General features: G+C 36.2%; 1 pseudogene; it reads left to right on the top strand.

Annotated features, from left to right (window-relative positions):
- The first annotated feature begins 2,705 nt into the window (after window positions 1-2,705).
- LOC149045859 (uncharacterized) lies at window positions 2,706-3,327 on the top strand (annotated as a pseudogene).
- Window positions 3,328-5,685: the final 2,358 nt, after the last annotated feature.

The following is a 5,685-nucleotide window of genomic DNA, read 5'->3' as shown; positions in this document are numbered from 1 at the left end:
AGCTTAGTTTGTATAGTGTAATGCAGCTAATTCCTTCCCAATTCACGTACACTCAAAGTCCTTCTTGAAACTCTGACTATGTAACGTTTAGAACTTGATATGACAGGTATCCTTCAAGATTATGCGCAAAGTGTTGCATTTCGTGCTTGAAAAAAGCAACAACAAAGACGTGATCACAGCATCGTAAAAAATTACGAGACACCTCAATCTACCAAATCAGCCGACAACTGGATACCTAGAACTAACATCATGAGAAAGTCTTACGGCGGGCTGAGAAACGCGCGTCCTGTAACGCTTCCATCCTCTCGCTACGGAAAACAGGGTTCAAGGCCTGGTCGGGCCATTGTGTTGAGTTCTTGAGGAAAACACTTAATTCTCACAGGGAGTCCCTTCGCCCAAAAGTATAAATAGATACTGTCCCTCTCCACCTAGGAGTATAAATGGATACTTTCCCTCTCCACCTAAGAGTATAAATGGATACTGTCCTTCTTTTCAGGAGTATAAATAGATACTGTCCCTCTCCACCTAGGAATTTAAATAGATACTTTCCCTCCCGATCCAGGAGTATAAATGGATGCTGTCCCTCTCCACCTAAGAACCGGTTGTTCAAAGGTTGGATAACGCTATTCACTGGATACAAGAAGAAGAGATGATGTAATCAACGATAGACTAATCAGGTCTAAGAGAAACATCAGTACTTCCTGTCGCTTCATGCTCTTAAAACCAAGTTCAGGGTAGGATGGGGAACTTGCCTCATGAACAGACCTCACCTTATTACCCTTTCATTAGATTCATTGACAGTCCTGTCATAGCGTACAAAATGGTCACATTAATTAGGCTTCTGAAAATCAAACTCATGCCTCTTGTCATTCATTTTACCAAATCTATGGTAACCTTTAAAGCGACAACATACTCTGCTTTTAAAAAAAGTTTATGAGTCCGGGCTCCTGAAAATTCGTGAAAGCTGGTAAATAGATTGAGTCCCTGAAGATGTTTTTTAAAGAAAAAAGCCGTTTTCGTCATAAAATTCATTTTTCAAATTATTTGCTAGAAAATAGCTTTGAAAAACTGAGCTGACAAAATGGGCTGATAATTTGCTTCATCTGAGACAATCTGGCAAAAGAATTGAAACCTTTTACACAGTAAGTATGAAATTAATAAAAAAGCATGAAATAGATGTAAAATAAATTTATCTTAGCCTTGGATGAATGTGTTTCCTATGGTCATTACAGTGTGTAATGGGTAAATAATTTATTGATTGGTCTTTGTGATAAATTTGGTTTCGGTTTTTCGACACCCAATTGAAAGCTGCTCTAACAGGCAATAGTTTTACTTTGCCAACTAGCCTCCAGGCTCCTAACTTCATATCAAAAATATATTCAAGGTTTCTATTGAATTAAGTAAAATAGGTCTATTTTAGAAAAGTTGTTATCTGAGAAAAAACAAAAGAAAACTTGATACTAGGAAAATATTGGGGAAAGTTCAATTCGTTGGCGCGTGTTCAATTCGGTTGGTGAGAGATACATATATTAAGTGTGAAATAATTTGAGGAATACCAACGTTTGGAGCACACTCCTAGGGTTTGGTTTTAGTCTCAATAGTTTGAATATTTTTAAAATCAATTAAACTCCAAGTTTTCTTTTGAATTAAAAATATGTAAATGAATTATGGAAAAGAAAAAACTTCTTGAAAATCAATTTTTGAACCAAACTCTTCCAGTTTGGTTACAGTGCCAAAAGCTGATACATTTGACAATGAGGCTCTGAGAGCAATAAAGCTCTTTAAAAAAAAAAAAAAACATAATACGATAAAAAATAAATTAGGAAACCTAAAATATAAATCTGAACAATGTGGCGAAATACCAATTTTGGTGGCATTTTGAGTCTAGTCCTCGGGCTTGGAACTTTAGCAATCAGACCTCAAGAGTGCTGTTGAAAGTATCCAAAAACTTTCGAATTTAGAAAACGTATATCATCAGAGTACAAGACTAATAATGGATATAGAAATGAGTTTTGAAAAGACCTAGAGAAAGACCAATGTTCGAAAATTTCTTCTTGGCTTTTTTTAGCCTCAAGAGCTAAGGCAGTTGATAATCAGGCTGCACGGCAAAAAAGTCTCATTTTTACTAAAAAAATTATAAGAGAAAGAAAATAAACACACTACCCGACCTATGCACGTATGTACATTTTTGAAGAAATGACCTCCAAGGAAAACTTGAAAAACATCAAATTGGGACTGGTCTATTTCAATTTGGTTTTCTCCTCAAAAGCCAAGATATTTATCAATTCTGTCAATACATTATATAATTGGTTTAAAGTTATCAAAACCATCTTCAGCTACCTTAATACTAAAACTCTGAGCACGATGTACTGTGTATATTATTGAAATACGTTTAAAAATGAAAATAGGAACCGAATAAGTAAATTAAGCGATCAATACAACAACAATGAACGAACAATTTTCTCGCTGCTGCCTCAGGAGTTACTTGGTTCAATGAAAACTTCCATGGCGGTTACGAATGGGAATGAGGTCGTCTTACAGTGTACGTGCTGTACTGTCTAATATATAAGTTCTCCCTTCCACATGTTACTCTGTAATTGAATGTTCAACCAAGCCGGGGATTTTTCGGCTCTAATTTGGCCAAATCGACGGGCTCAAGTAATGCGTCAGCGGCTAACTTCAAACTGGCTTTTTTCTAACAAAACATGGCGGACGCTAGTGGAGTGTTTTTGAACACTGTTCGTGGTGCGCTTGTAGTCGCAGAAGCTGAACTTTCGGGCAAAGATGGTCAAATTAATAATATAAGCGAAGCCCTGGATGATTTAAGAGGGTTGCTAGCACCAGTTTCGTTTCGACACTTCAAAAACCGAACCGGATTTAAGCACATCTTGGGAGATTATTTTCCAATGTTTCAAAGACAAGCCATAGATGGCCTAAGACATTTCAGCGACGAATGTCTTCACGATGTTCCGTCAGACACGCCTGGAAGGTGGTCGTGGAGGAAAAGCTGCACAGAGAGCTTTTTTAAATTTCGGAAGCTATTGTTTCGCGGACAAATTTCGGAGTTATAGCTGACCGAACGCGAAAGAACTGTGTGTTTGCTTTCACCTCTCATGACAGAGTGAGAAAATTATTTTCTGATTGTACTAATCAAAATCTGAGTAAAAATACCTTTTTGAAAAGAAAAATCAAAGGTAACAAGCGTGTAGAGGAAATCATAAGTTCTGAAAAACAGTTTGGAATAAAATATTCCTACAGAAAGAATTAATCACCATTGATTTTCATTATAGCTTCTGGAATGAGCATGACTGGCCGCGGCATGTGTGAAATGAACAGTAACTACGATCACTCCTTTTAGTCTAATACTTTTAATATAATTTTAATATCAACGATTGTAATGGTAACATTCAAGACAATAATAATTTCTGATGGCAATGCATTCAGCATGCAACGTTTTGTATATTAATGTAAATTGAGATTAGAGCAAATCATTTCTTGTAATCTCTGTATATATCAATAAGATACATATCTATATATTACTGTTAACTCTTCATAATGATATTCAATACACTAGTGGATATTAATGAAAAATTGAAATAGTAAATTATCTTTTGTAATCTCTGAATATATCTATAACATATATATATATATATATATATATATATATATATATATATATATATATATATATAAATGTGGGGTAGAGTCTGCCTTGGCATAAAGTGCTCAATGCTGTGGTAGCAGAGCTGAGTATATATAAGTGAAAGAATCAAAGAGGACGCATCAATTCTCTGTTACTCTGAGTTTCGCACCTAAGCGCTCGTCGGACAGAACTTTTTTCTGTCTGACGAGCGCTTAGGCGCGAAACTCAGAGTAACAGAGAATCGATGCGTCCTCTTTGATTCTTTCACATATATAACACACACACACATATATATATATATATATATATATATATATATATATATATATATATATATTTCATGTCATTTGGTAGCAGTTCAAATTGAAAGGACGCAAACTTCTTCTTACCATCAGTTTCTACTGAAATAATTTTCCCCTCAATTTCAGTCATTTGCCTTTCAAGCCGAACCACATATCTGCGAACAGGCTCACAGTCTTCAGAGCAACTGGCCCTAATTAAGAGAAAGTTCTCTGCAGAGCTATACACACGCTGACCACAGTTTAGGAAACTAACTAACCAAGCCAATGCTGGGTCATCCTTTCCAAAGGGTGTACCATCCCCCGCTATGGCAACTTTAAAAGTTCCCTCTTGCGTCCCAAACCAGTTAAGCTTATCCTTCCTGTAATTGTTGGCACTGAGATAAAACTGTGCCATTTCCAACAATAGAGAATATCAACTGTTGACTTACTCTCTTGACTTCTCTGTAACCAAAATTGGCTCCAAGAGACTGGTCGTCATTTATCCCCTGTGGGCGGAGGGAAAGGAGGCTGAACGATACGGGTTTGTTAAGGGTCGAAAGTCCCCGAAGCACGACCTCTATCAAGGAACTGACGAATACTATGCCAACGAAATGTTGTGCACAGCTCTTTGTCAACGTTAAGATTCTAACCATATTTTGTACGGTATCGTCGGATTGAACTATTCGTGGATCAAGCGATCTCTTACAGAACCGAACATATCAATTGACTAGGAATATGATGAATATGATATGTTTTTACTCTTTTTATTTTATTATTCAAGGCAAGCTCATAATTTTAAGAAGCAGATGTTTCTTACATCAAAATATAAGTCAGCTTCTTTCGTTTACTCCAACGTAAAGTTTCTTGCAAATTAAAGTTGAGAATTTCAAAGGTTTCAATGCGTGGAGTGCATTCGGTTGTAAGGTTACAGAAAAAGCGGGGAGGAACAGCGATCATCCCAACACCAAAATCAGCCTTCGGTTAAGAAACGACAAATGTGTTGGTTTTGGTGCGAAGCTGACGTTGACTGCAGACGAGGAAGATGACAAATCAATCTACAACCATAGTGAGAATGCTGAGGAACCAGCCGAGAACTCAAAACCACGTTTCTATTGAATTTCTTTTTAATGGCTGTCCTCAACTACTCTGTTGTTCTTGCGTCGGGACTACTCTGTTGTTTGTTAACGACGCCTTTCGAAGAGAAGCCTTTTATCGTTTCAAAGTTATCATGTGATTTATCAACAAGAGCTTAATACTCTTAAACATTAAAGAGAACATACAGTGAAAAACACAGCAAAATTGTGGAGGAAAATGATATTTTTTATTCTATATCATTAAATTATGCAACGTAAGCTCATTGTTATAAAAACCAGATGTTTCTAGGACTAAAATACGTGCCAGCTTAGATAATTAATTTAAGAAAAACATTTCTCCGGCAAAGTATGGCCTCAAAATAATCAATATTTGGTCTTAAAATTAGAGACAGATGTAATATCAGCACTACTTTTTTTTTCGGAAGCTTTTTAACTAAACAGCGATAAAGACAAGAATTAATATGTCACGGATAGATTGTGAACCAGAAGTCTTCGGGATCTAGGAAAGTTTTAAGCATATGCTTCAGCTCAGTAATGTTTTACTTGCGTCGGAACTATTCTGTTGTTTATTAACGACGCCTTTTGAAGAGAAGCCTTTTGCATTCTTGTTGTATATCTCTTTTGAAGAAAGCATAAGCTATAGGGTTTATTCCAGAGTTAATAACTT

Source organism: Pocillopora damicornis, chromosome 5 (genome assembly GCF_964200805.1).
Source record: "Pocillopora damicornis chromosome 5, jaPocDami1.2, whole genome shotgun sequence".
In the NCBI taxonomy this organism is placed as follows: Eukaryota; Metazoa; Cnidaria; class Anthozoa; order Scleractinia; family Pocilloporidae; genus Pocillopora; species Pocillopora damicornis.
This window is presented reverse-complemented; position numbering and strand designations above follow the sequence as displayed.